This window comes from Gopherus evgoodei, unplaced genomic scaffold (assembly GCF_007399415.2).
Source record: "Gopherus evgoodei ecotype Sinaloan lineage unplaced genomic scaffold, rGopEvg1_v1.p scaffold_33_arrow_ctg1, whole genome shotgun sequence".
Lineage (NCBI taxonomy): Eukaryota > Metazoa > Chordata > Testudines > Testudinidae > Gopherus > Gopherus evgoodei.
In genome coordinates, this window is record NW_022060005.1 from 2,631,368 (window position 1) to 2,645,386 (window position 14,019).

The window sequence follows — 14,019 nt, forward strand, 5'->3', positions numbered from 1 at the left end:
GGGCCACCAAATCAAATTAATGGGTAGCAGGTTTAAAACACAGTCAATTTGTGGAACTCCTTGCCTAAGAAGGTTGTGAAGGCTAGGACTATAACAGGGTTTAAAAGAGAACTGGATAAATTCATGGAGCTTAAGTCCATTAATGGCTATTAGCCAGGATGGGTAAGGAATGGTGTCCCTAGCCCTGTTTGTCAGAGGGTGGTGATGGATGGCAGGAGAGAGATCATTTGATCATTACCTGTTAGGTTCACTCCCTCTGGGGCACCTGGCATTGGCCTCTATCGATAGACAGGATACTCGGCTGGATGGGCCTTTGGTCTGACCCAGTATGGCCGTTCTTATATTCTGAGAAAAAAACAAAACCACACACACACAGAGGTGTGATGAAATCCCCAGGTACAACCTGGAACTGGGGTACCACTGTGTCCCCTTGACTCTCTAGCCTGGGCTGTCTCTTACAGTGCTCTGCTAGTGACAAGCAGAAAACCCCTCCAGGCGCTGTGATCACTCAGCCATCAGCGTGTGGAGACCCACACCCAGGCTTTCTCAGCCAGTCATGAATTATACCGAGAGGCACCAGAAAATCACTCCAACCCCCAACCTTGTACCCCAGTAATGTACCATTTTACACTGCTCAAGATTCCCTTGGACTGTGCAAGCTCATTTATTAGTCCACCACTCCAACCAATTACAGTGGATGTGCAACAGCCCTTATTACCCTGAGCTGAGATTCCCCAAGCACTTGAACCAGAAACAGTTTTCAATAAAACAAAGCAGGATTATTAGCTATAGAATGTATAGAATATAAGAGATTAAAAGTAATAGCCCCAGAGATCAAAGTTGGTTACATAAGAAATAAAAAGTAGAATTGCAGTCTAAATTCTACAGACTAAGCAAGATTTGAATCAAGCAGTTTCTCACTCCGCTGGATGTTCCAGGTAGTTTACAGTTCTTAATACACAGACTGCATTTCCTCCCAGCCTTGGACCAATCTCCCAGTTCAAAGTGTTTGTCTTCCACACGATCTTCCAGGTGCTGAGATGAGGGAGGAGAGAGGCCCAGTGGTAATGTCATCGTTCCTCATTTATACTCCCTCTACAGGTGCTAGAAGGATCCTTGCTATGGCGTGGGGGTTAGGCAGCCCCCATTGCATATGTGTTCCTTCTGAGAAGTCTTAGGTAGTGGATTCTTCTTGCTGGGCCATCAACATGTGCCTGGCCTGTGACAGTTGCTCCTTTGTTGCCACTGAAAGGCCAGCTGTGGGCATTTCCAAATTACCACACATTTCAGTAACAAATCTATAGCAATACTTTATAACTTCACATACAGTGACAGTACATACAATTCAACAGGATATTAATGTTCAATTAATCAGATACCTCACAAGGCATGCATTGTACAAACATAACATAATCCAATCACAGTGGTGAATATAAGGCTAAGGCACAAAATGAGCTCAAACTAGCTATGGGAATAAAGGGAAACAAGAAGACTTTTTATCAATACATTAGAAGCAAGAGGAGACCAAGGACAGGGTAGGCCCACTGCTCAATGAGGAGGGAGAAACAGTAACAGGAAACTTGGAAATGGCAGAGATGCTTAATGACTTCTCTGTTTCGGTCTTCACTGAGAAGTCTGAAGGAATGTCTAACATAGTGAATGCTTATGGGAAGGGGGTCGGTTTAGAAGATAAAATAAAAAAAGAGCAAGTTAAAAAATCACTTAGAAAAGTTAGATGCCTGCAAGTCACCAGGGCCTGATGAAATGCATCCTAGAAAACTCAAGGAGTTAATAGAGGAGGTATCTGAGCCTCTAGCTATTATCTTTGGAAAGTCATGGGAGACGGGGGAGATTCCAGAAGACTGGAAAAGGGCAAATATAGTGCCCATCTATAAAAAGGGAAATAAAAACAACCCAGGAAACTACAGACCAGTTAGTTTAACTTCTGTGCCAGGGAAGATAATGGAGCAAGTAATTACAGAAATCATCTGCAAACACTTGGAAGGTGGTAAGGTGATAGGGAATAGCCAGCATGGATTTGTAAAGAACAAATCGTGTCAAACCAATCTAATAGCTTTCTTTGATAGGATAACGAGTCTTGTGGATAAGGGAGAAGCCAAGGATGTGGTATACCTAGACTTTAGTAAGGCATTTGATACGGTCTCACATGATATTCTTATAGATAAACTAGGAAAGTACAATTTAGATGGGGCTACTATAAGGTGGGTGCATAACTGGCTGGATAACCGTACTCAGAGAGTAGTTATTAATGGCTCCCAATCCTGCTGGAAAGGTATAACAAGTGGGGTTCCGCAGGGGTCTGTTTTGGGACCGGCTCTGTTCAATATCTTCATCAACAATTTAGATGTTGGCATAGAAAGTACGCTTATTAAGTTTGCGGACGATACCAAACTGGGAGGGATTGCAACTGCTTTGGAGAACAGGGTCAAAATTCAAAATGATCTGAACAAATTGGAGAAATGATCTGAGGTAAACAGGATGAAGTTCAATAAAGATAAATGCAAAGTGCTCCACTTAGGAAGGAACAATCAGTTTCACACATACAAAATGGGAAGAGACTGTCTAGGAAGGAGTATGGCAGAAAGAGATCTAGGGGTCATAGTGGACCACAAGCTTAATATGAGTCAACAGTGTGATACTGTTGCAAAAAAAGCAAACGTGATTCTGGGATGCATTAACAGGTGTGTTGTAAAAAAGACACGAGAAGTCATTCTTCTGCTTTACTCTGCACTGGTTAGGCCTCAACTGGAGTATTGTGTCCAGTTCTGGGCACTGCATTTCAAGTAAGATATGGAGAAATTGGAGAGGGTCCAGAGAAGAGCAACAAGAATGATTAAAGGTCTTGAGAACATGACCTAAGAAGGAAGGCTGAGAGAATTGGGTTTGTTTAGTTTGGAAAAGAGAAGACAGAGGGGACATGATAGCAGTTTTCAGGTATCTAAAAGGGTGTCATCAGGAGGAGGGAGAAAACTTGTTCACCTTAGCCTCCAATGATAGAAGAAGCAGCAATGGGCTTAAACTGCAGTAAGGAAGATTTAGGCTGGACATTAGGAAAAAGTTCCTAACTGTCAGGGTAGTTAAACACTGGAATAAATTGCCTAGGGAAGTTGTGGAATGTCCATCTCTGGAGATATTTAAGAGTAGGTTAGATAAATGTCTATTAGGGATGGTCTAGACAGTATTTGGTCCTGCCGTGAGGGCAGGGGACTGGACTCGATGACCTCTCGAGGTCCCTTCCAGTCCTAGAGTCTATGAGTCTATGAGAAAAGCAGACGTATTCAATAATTTCTGTTCTGTACTTTGTATCCAAGAGTTTTAAAAGAGTTAGCTGAGGAGCTCTCTAGACCATTAATGTTGATTTTAAAATAACTCTTGAAACACTGAGGAAGTTCCAAAAGACTGGAAGAAACTTAATGCTGTGCTTGGAAGGTTAATGGGATGACTTAGGCAATAGTAGGATTGCCAGCCTTACAGAACGTGGGGAAATTAATGGAGTAGCTGATATGGGACTTGATTAATAAAGCATTAAAAGAGGGTAATATAATGAATCCCCATTAAATGGGTTTATGGAAGACAGATCCTGTCAAACTAAGTTGATTTATTTGTAATAAAATTACAAGTCTGGTTGATAAAGGTAATAGTACTGATTGAATATACTTAAGACTTCTGTAAGACATTTGACTTGGTACTGCATGATACTTTGATTAAAAAACTAGAATGCTACATGGCACACATTAAATAGGTTTAAATCAACTTGGCACACATTAAATGGATTTAAAACTGATTAACTGACAGGTCGCAAAATATAAACTGGGAATCATTGAGTGGGTGTTTCTAGTGGAGTCCTGCAGGGATCAGTTTTTTGTGGTATCCTTTTTAACATTTTCATCAGTAACCTAGAGGAAAACATAAAATCATCACTGATAAAATTTGCAGGTGACACACAGATTGGAGACTGCTATAAAATTGGGGTGCCAGCAAACCATATGAATTTCAGTATGGCCATATATAAATATAATTAGGAACAAAAAAAATGCAGGCCTTAGTTACAGGGATGGGGGACGGTATCCTGGGAAGCAGTGTTTCCGAAAAAGACTTGGGCGTCATGATAGATAATCAGCTGAACATGAGCTGCCAATGGCCCAAAGGGCGAATGCACTCCTTGGACGTCGAAACAGGGCAATATTGAGAAGTAGAGAGGTTTTATTACCGTCCATATTTGGCAATGGTGTGACAGCTACTTGAATACTGTCTCGAGTTCTGGTGTCCACAACTCAAGCAGGTTGTTGATAAACTGGAAAGGGTTCAGAGAGGATCCACAAGCATGATTAAAGCCTTGGGAAATATGCCTTATAGTGAGGCTCCAGGACCTTGATCTATTTACTTTAGCAAAGAGAAGATTAGGAGGTGACTTGCTCACAGTCTCTAAGTATCTTGGAAACAAATATTTGACAATTGGCTCTTCAGTCTAGCAGACAAAGATCTAACAAGATCCAATGGCTGGAATTTGAAGCTGGAAAAATTCAGCCTAGAAATAAGGCACAAACTTTTCAATGGTGGAACAACTTACCAAGGTTGTTGTGGATTCTCTATCAGTAGCAATTGTTAAATCAAGACTGGATGTTTTTTAAAAAAAGATCTGATCTGGTTCAAACAGGAATTAATTCACGGAAGGTCTATGGCCTGCGCCATGCAGGTCAGGCTAGGGGAACACAATGGTCCCTTCTGGCCTTAGACTTGATGAACACATAAGGATTAGTGACAGCCCACAACTCTCCAGGGAGGTGGGTGACTATTACTATCTCCAGGGCCGAGACTGGAGGAACGGCACCACAGAGAGGGGAAGTGACTGGTTCAGGGTCACACAAGGAGAGTTGGCTACTGAACTGAGAAGTCCTAACTCCCACTTCCTTTGCCCTGCTTTGGCCACCTGAGCACACTCTCCTCTCAGAGCCAGGAGCCAGACCCAGGAGTGCTCTGTCCCAAGTCCCCGGCTCTCACCGGGCAATCAAACCTCTCTGGGGAATCTCCCCCCCATGGATTCTCCAATGTCCAGTGCATCTCTCTCCCCTTCTTCCCCCCCATGTCTATAGGGATGTTCAATACATAGAGACTTGCTCTGAAATCCTGTTACTTCAGAGCAGTAGCTCTCGGCTGCCTTACAATTATAGCATCATATGACTGCTCGGTGCTGCCCTACAGAACCTCCCCGTGCATCTGTCCTCAAGGGCCTTAGAAGCTGCAAGGATGACTGGATGGCAACAGGGAATTTTTACCTCCCTGCTGAATCGGAAAGCGTATATGGAACTTGCACAAATGTCTTTCCACTAATTCCACCGCCTGCTCCCCCTAGAGCCTGAAATGACTAATCTCCCCAGTGCCCAGCATTTCCCCCTCCTCTGGCCCCACCAGCTGCCCTCACTGAAATCCAAACCATCCGCCTGCCTGCTGCCCCGACTCAGCCCGTCCTCAACTGCAGCAGGTTTACACTTTGCTTCAGGGGAGCACAGATTCATTGCCCCACAGGGAGAGCTCTCGCTGCTTTCTATCCTGTGTGGAGTTTCTGGTGGGACATGAGGGAGACCTTTGCCTTGTAGCTTTTCCCACAGACAGAACATTTATAGGGTGTCTCTCCGTTGTGCATTCTCTGGTGTCTAAAAAGGTGCCATTTCTGAGCAAAACTTTTCCTGCACTCCGGGCAGTTATAGGGCCTGAGGCCAGTGTGGATTTTCCTGTGTCTAATAAAGGCCGAGCTGTGACTGAAGCTTTTCCCACAATCGGAGCATTTATAGGGCTTCTCTCCTGTGTGGATTCTCCGATGCACAATAAGGTCAGAGCTATTACTGAAGCTTTTCTTGCAGTTGAGGCAATTATAAGGGCGCTCTCCTGTGTGGATTCTCTGATGTGAAATAAGTTCTGAGCTCTGCTTGAAACTTTTCCCACAGACGGAACATTTATAAGGTGTCTCTCCTGTGTGGTTTCTTTTATGTATAGTGAGGTCTGAGCTCCGAATGAAGCTTTTCCCACACTCAGGACAGCTAAAGGTGGGTTTTCTGGTGTGTAATGACATGAGCCTTGCGACTGAACCCCTTCCCGCACTCAGGGCAGTAGAAGGGCCGCTCTCCCGTGTGGATTCTCTGATGAGTGATAAGGTGTGAGCGCCGACTGAAGCTCTTCCCACACTCAGGGCAGTTACAGAGTTTCTGTCCTGTGTGGATTCTCTGATGCTTAATGAGGTTTGAGCTATCACTGAAGATTTTCCCACAGTCGGGGCAGTTATGGGGTTTCTCTCCTGTGTGGGTTCGTCGATGTGAAAGAAGTTCTGAGCTGCTCTTGAAGCTCTTCCCACAGTCGTGACACTTGTAGGGTTTTTCTCCCGTGTGGACTCACTGATGTATAATCAGGGTAGAGCGCCGACTGAAGCTTTTCCCACACTCGGGGCAGTTATAGGGTTTCTGCCCCGTGTGGTTTCTCTGATGTACAATAAGATGTGATCTCCAACTGAAGCTTTTCCCACACTCAGCACAATCGTACGTTTTTTCTTTAGTGCAGATTCCTGTCTGGACCATGTCTTTGGGAAGGTCTTTCAAAACTCCTCCAGGGTGAGTGGATTTACCCTGTGTCTTCCCATGGTGCTTTCCTAGCTGCCTCTCTGGCCTGAGCTGACTCTTGCAGGTTGCTTCCTGGAGTCCTGAGCAGGGACTGTTCCCTTCAGCTCTTCCTGATTGCATCCCATGCAGTTCCACCTGCTCGAGACCTTCCCGCTGAGAATTGTCCACCTCTTTCTCAGTCACCATCCCATCACCTCCTGGGACAGAGGGAAAATTCAGACATGAATATCAGCTTGATCTGGGATGAAAGGGAACCTCAGAAAGGAGAGAGCAAAGTGGGGAGCATACCATAATAACTGCTGGGAAGATTGAAAAAAGCAGGCCCTGAAAGTCCCCTCCTCCAAAACCTTTCTCCGGAAGAGAGGAGGGAACCAATTCTGCCTCCATGTCCCATCTAACAACTCTGGGTGAAGGGAGCTACAGCCAGGTGTCAGGCAGGGTGGGCGGGAAGCCAAGAATCACATGACACCTCATGGGAACAATCCTGATCTGGGTGAGATGAGGCAGAACTGCGGTAGCTCATGGGGCTTTTGTGGGAATCCCAGCTGTTGACATCAATGGCAGGTGTTTTCTGCATCCATTTAACCAATTCATCACCTGTGTGGATGTTTTTCAGGGTTTCTCTTTCCTTAGAGCCCTGGAGATCCAGGACCCACGGCTCTTCCCCCCGTTCCAGCTGGGAGATCACATCCGGTTTGGGAATGGGAAAACCTGTTCCTGGAAAAGAAAACAGACAAGACAAGAATTTTACAGTTATTCTGAAAAAGAGATGAGTTGGGTGGGTGCTCTTGTATAAATTCAACAGAGGGAAAAATGTTCCTAGAGCCCCTTTGGGATGGTCAGATGGTTCCTTGCAGACCTGCAATTCTTCCTGCAGGAGATTCAGGGATTTCCACCCACTAGGGATTATATGACTCTGGCAAAGCACAGTTGTGCAACCCCTTACCCCTTTGTAACCCTGGTGAGACCAGAGCCCTTTCCTGGTACAGAGCCAGTCCTGGGAAGGGAGGGACACACAACATCTTTCTGCGTACCAGTGTGTGCTCATATTTAAAAACACAGATAGGAACATACCACCCATCCTCTCTCTCGGACACGCTGGGAATGGAGATTGGGATGTATTAGCACCCAACTGTGTCTCCGTATCTCCTCTCCCATAAGAGGAGGCATAGAGGATGCAGAAACTTCCCCATGGGTTCTGGGGAATCCCCCTGAAATCTAAGAGACCAGGGAAGAACCCTGAGCAGAAGCCAACCCAGAATCTTCAGAGACTCCCCAGCTTCTAATAACCAAGGAGACAGGAATCCTTACCCAGAGATGTCACCATCTCATAATTCTCCTGCATGATGTCCCTGTAGAGGGCTCTCTGACTGGGGTCCAGCAGAGCCCACTCCTCCTTGGTGAAATACACAGCCACCTCCTCAAAGGTCACTGGCCCCTGAAACAGCCAGAGTCCCCCACTCAGGACCTGTTCCCTCAGCCATAATTCCACCAGCTCAGTTGTGGGCAGGGCTGGAAAATCCCCTTCCCCACAGACAGCAAGGAACCTGGGAAAGGGGAGATTTCTCAAAACTGTCATTAAAAACACACAGTTTCTGTGGCAAAACCGTGATGCCCAGAGCTCCTAACTAGGATGATTTTATCATGAGTCTCACAATATTTTGTTGGAATTTTTGGACATTTTCCATACTCTCATAGGAATCTCATGATTCCTGGCACAGAACTCACACATGTTCCCTTTTTCAACATGGCCCCATTACTTTGGAGGGAAGGGGGCTGCAGTCAAACTGCCCTGATTGAAGATGGCCCCCATTCGCCTGCAGGTTTGGCATGTGGAAGTAAGAGTGAGGCTGCCCTTGGTAAAGATGGCCACCAACTCACATTGAAAACAATGAGACTGAAGCCCTGCTCTCCTCAGGCACGACTGTGACTCTGTGGTGAGGAGACTGGACAGGAAACTATGAAGATAAATGGAAATGTGTGGGGGTCAGAGAGAGGCTCAGGGGAATTTGTGGGGCCTGCAGAGAGGCTGAGGAGCTGCAGGGGTATATGAAGTTGCAGCTGTGAGAAACAGGAGACTGCAAAGGGGAAGACAGTTGAATACAGGGCAGGTGAGGAAGAGACTGGAGACCATGCAGGAAGACATTGGTTGGAGCAGAGAGGAGACAAAGTAATGGTAAGGGAAAGCGTGGAGAGGGCCAGAAGGGCACCCCCCCCTTCCCAGCAGTAGGGGAGGGTCAGTAGTTGGTGTCCCCCTGTGAGCAGCAGCAGGGAGGTTTAATTTTTGCACATGTGCTGTTGCAGGTGGAGTTTTGTGGCTGCAATGCAATACACCAGGCCTGCACAACATGCGGCCCGCAAAGGCTCACTGTGCGGACCGCGGCCGGGATTCAAAAGGCTCTGCGCTGCCTGCAGCGGCGGGGAGCCCAGAGCCCTTTAAATCCCAGCCGCGGCCGGGATTCAAAAGGCTCTGGGCTGCCGGCAGCGGCGGGGAGCCCTGAGCCCTTTAAATCTCAGCTGCGGCCGGGATTCAAAGGGCTCTGGGCTGCCTGCAGAGATTCCTGGCCATGGCTGAGGATTAAAGGGGCCCCTCAGCAGCAGGAGCTCTGGGCCCTTTAAATCCCTGCCCCAGCCCTGCAAAGCTCCGGGTTCCCCCAGCCGCCAGAGTCCTGGGCCCTTTAATTTGACCCTGAGGGCTCCCAGCCACCTCTTCAGCTGGGTGCCCCTGGCTGATTTTAAATCAAGTATCACCTCACCACCCCCAACCTTCCTTTTTGACCCACAGCTGTTTTGGTGGGGCGGCGCTGGGGAAGGAGGGTTTGTTTCTGCACGGCTGGGTGGTGCTGGGGCGGGGTGTTTCCGCCAGGCCGGGAGGTCCTGGGGTGGGGTGGGGGGTGTTTCCACAGGGCCCAAGGATTTCAGCCCTCAGCTGTTTTCTTTGGAGTAATGTGGCCCTTGCTGCTTTACAAGTTGTGCAGGCCTGCAATACACAAACATTGGGGCCAGGCAGCTTAGCCCCAGGTGGTGGGAGGGAGGGGCCCTGCCCCAATGCTGAAAACCCAGAAAGCAAATAAAACTGCTGCAAATTTTATTATTTTTTTACACTAGTGTTTTTTAAGATGAACAAGAGAGGCAAACAGGGGACTTTTGAAGGGAATGTGAGAGGTTTCTTCTAGGTACAGTTTTACATGGCCAGCAATGGAACAGTAGCTGTGACCTGCAACAGATGTGCCACATTTTCTTTCCTGAAGGTCACATCAGACTTCCTCTGGATGAAGTGCAAGTTGGTGGCTATGCTAGAAGAAAGATTAGTGGTTTGTCAGGACAAGTACAGATACAGAGATGCTGAGACGTTCTTGGGCAACCAAATTCAGGAAGCACCAAGCACCCCAGATTCAAGACTGGAACTGGCCACCACAAAACCAGGGAGAGGAGGAGGCCAGAGAAGGAGGCATGGCAGTTAGGTAATCACTGAGGAAGGAGGACCAGGTGACATTCTCCACAGCTGGAGGCATTTGAGGATGGGCAAACCGTGAACACCAGAGAGAAGAGGACCAGAAGGAACTCCGCATAGCTAGAAGTAACCCATTGTTGTCATGTTCTCAGTGTGGAAACTGCAATATCTATTTAACTATGATGGAGCAAGACCAGATGGCTTCAGTAAAGTACTGAGGAACAGATATGTTAGCCCCAGGCTAAACAAATCCCTAGTACCGTGGTAACCAAATGGCAGTTGCTCCAGGTTAATCAGGGCACCTGGGGCCAATTAAGATCTTTCTAGAAGGCAGTAGAGATAGCTACATTGATTGGGACACCCTGAAGCCAATAAAGGGCTGGCTGGAACCAGTTAAAAGCCTCCCAGTTAGTCAGTGAGGGAGGCGTGTGAGGAGCTGGGAGCAAGGGGAGCAAGGAGCTGAGAGTGAGAGGGTGTGCTACTGGAGGATTGAGGTGTACAAGAATTATCAGACACCAGGAGGAAGGTCCTGTGGTGAGGATAAAGAAGGTGTTTGGAGGAGGCCATGGGGAAATAGCCCAGGGAGTTGTAGCTGTCATGCAGCTGTTATAGGAGGCACTATAGACAGCTGCAATCTGCAGGGTCCTGGGCTGGAACCCGGAGTAGAGAGCGGGCCTGGATTCCCCGCAAACCTCGCAACTCCTGATCAGACACAGGAGGAGTTGACCCACCAGAGGGGAAGATCACTGAGGTGAGCAAATCCGCCAATAAGCACAGGACCCACCAAGGTAGAGGAGGAACTTTGTCACATAACCAAACAGAATGGAGACCTGTACAGGACATACCTGAGGATGCCTGCCCAACCCACAAGACAATCAAGCGTGCCTGCAAAGAGATCTCCACCCATGCAAGGAAGGCAGACGATCCTTGTTGGGGATTCTGTGCTAAGAGAATGGAAAGAACATTCTGCCAGGGACAGGCAGGCAACAGGACGGCGCCAGACATGAGGAGTCACTCTGAGATTGGATAGGGCTTCTGGAGTCAGTGGGCAAGGATCCAGTGGTGATGGTCTGTACCGACATTAACAACACTGTGTCATGGGGCACCTCACCGATCAGACAACTTCAGAGAAACCGGAAGGGTGCTAAAGGAAAGTGAAAGTGATAGTCTCAGATGCTTCTTGTCCTGGGAAGCCAGGGAAGGCAGAAGGTTCTGAAAGCAAACCACTGGCTAGGTAAGTAGTGGAGGGTTTTGGTTTTATGAAATATTGGACCATCTTCTAGAGGGAAGAGAGGGCTGTACAGGTTGGATGGCCTCCATATCTGCTGAATGGAAACCAGTCTGCTAGGCGACAAGCTGGCTAGAGCAGTCAAGAGGGCATTAAACTAATAACAAAAGGAGAAAACAAATGAGCACTCAGACAAAAAGATCAAGATGTTGAGAACAAAATTATTCAAGGCACCAAGAGACACTAAGAGAAGAAATTCTATAATTGTCTGCACACTAGGAGCCTGGGTAAAAAACAAATGAAATTGGAATTGTTTGTTAATGAGAAAAAATTCAACCTACTTGTTATTACTGAAACTTGGTGGGAAGATTGGCATGGTTGGAATGTTAAAAAAATTAAATAGTCTCATCATATGATGATAACTTCCATTTCACTAGTATATCTGGAGGATGTTAAACAGCAGCTACTAATATTAAACATTTTTAAATCAGCAGATCCAGCGAACTTGCATCCAAGAGTTTTAAAAGAGCTGGCTAAGGAGTAGCTGAAGAGTAGTTAATGTTGATTTTCAATAAATCTGGGAGAACTGAGGAAGTTCCAAAAGACTGGAGGAAAGCTAATGTTGTGCCAATTTTTAAAAAGGATAAACAGGGTGACCTGAGTAATTATAGGCCTGTCAGCATGACATCGATCCTGGACAAGAGAATGGAGTGGCTGATATGGGACTCGATTACTAAAGAATTAAAGGAATGTAATGTCATTAAAGCAAAACAACATGAATTTTTGGAAGACTAACTTTGTACCTTTTTTGAGATGACAAGTTTGGCTGATAAAGGTAATAGTGCTGATTATACTTAGAATTTTGAAAGGTGTTTGACTGGTACTGCCCAACATTATGGTTAAAAACCTAAAATAATATCAAATTAAAATGGCAGAAATTAAATAGACCACTGGCTAACTGGTGGGTCTCAAACAGTAACTGTAACCAGGGAATCATCATCAAGTGGGTGTGTATCCAGCAGGGTCCTACAGGAATTGGTTTATGGCCCTATTACTATTTAACAATTTTATCAGTCACCTGGAAGAAAACACAAACTCATCACTGATAAAGTTTGCAGACAACACAAAGATTGGAGATGTGGTAAATAATGAAGAGGACAGATCACCCTTATAGAGCGACCTGGATCATTTAGTAAGTTGGGTATCAGTAAAGAATTTGGATTTCAATATGGCCAAATATAAACTTATACAGTTAGGAAGAAAGAATGCAGGCCATAGACACAGAATGGGGGACTCCATCCTGGGAAGCACTGAATAAGACTTCTGGGTTATGGTGGATAATCAGCTGAATATGAGCTCTTCCTCAGATGAATAAACATGGGAATGTCGAGGAGGAGTAGAAAGGTTATACTAGTTCTGTGACAGCTACTTGAATACTGTGGCCAGTTCTGGTGCCTGCAATTCAGGAAGGGTGTTGAAAAATTGGAAAGGATTCAGAGAGGAGCCACAAGAATGATTAAAGCATTGGAAAACATGCCTTGTAGTGAAAGACTCCAGGAGCGCAGTCTATTTAGCTTAACAAAGAGAATGTTAAGGGGTGACTTGATCACAGTTTATAAGTATCTACATGGGGAACAGAAATTTGATAATGGGCTCTTCAATCTAGCAGATAAACATATAACAAGATCCAATGAAGTTGAATGAGGATAAATTCAAACTCGAAATAAGGCACAAACTTTTTAACAGTGAGGGTGATTAACTGCTGGAAAAACTTACCATGGATTTTCCATTAGTGGCATTTTTTTCAATTCAGTTTGGATGTTTTTTGAAAAGACAGGCTCCAGTTCAAACAGGAATTAATTTGGGAGAGTCCTAAATCCTGTGTTATACAGGACATCAGACTAGCTGATCACAATGGTCCATTCTGACTTCTTATGAATCTATGCCCATCTCCTGACTTTCCGGAGTGACTCACGGCTTCCGAGTTCTGCATTCTGGTTGTAGGCTTTGGATATCAACATTTGTAGGCATTTACTTTCTCAAGTATAGTAATTTACTGTGCTTGTCCCACAAATTCAGGGCCCACGTTAAAGATAGTGTAGTGTATAAGGGTCGGTTAGTATATCTTTAAATAGCTTGTGAGCTCTCTAATAGCGCTCACTGTGTGCTAGTTTTAGAAAGCTCAAGAAAGCAATGCAGCAGTGTGTGTAGTTAGGCCTTGGGTGTCGGTGGGTATTTAGTAAACATGGCTATTTGAAATCCAACGCTGCCTGTGTGCTTTCTCTAAGTTCTTTGTGTTGTTTGAAGAGCAAAAGACCCAGCTGGCAACGGGGATGGGATCTGAATCCAGAAATGCAGTAAAACAGACAGTGACTGCAGATACCCAGAGGAAATGGAACTCAAAGGAAACTGCTGCCTGTAGCCAGTGGGACAGTCAGTAAACTGCTCATTGAGTGGGGACAAATAAAGGGTTAAAACAAAAATCTCTGGCTGCCTGGGGAAAACAGACTTGTTTGATAGCTCAGCAGAGGGCTCATCCTCTGGAGAGCTGGAACAGTATTTCATTACTAATAGTGCCAACAGTGCAGGGGCATGCGCAATGGGGAGCAAGCAGGGGCACGGGCCCCCCCAATCAGTGTGGGCACAGAATTGCTCTGGGGCCAGGGCGGGAAGAGCGAGCTCCTCTGGCCACAGGGTGAGGAACG

At 46.1% G+C, this 14,019-nt stretch overlaps 1 pseudogene; it reads right to left on the bottom strand.

Moving 5' to 3' along the window:
* The window catches only part of LOC115641004, a 161,524-nt pseudogene that overhangs the window by 31,264 nt on the left and 116,241 nt on the right, over positions 1-14,019 (bottom strand).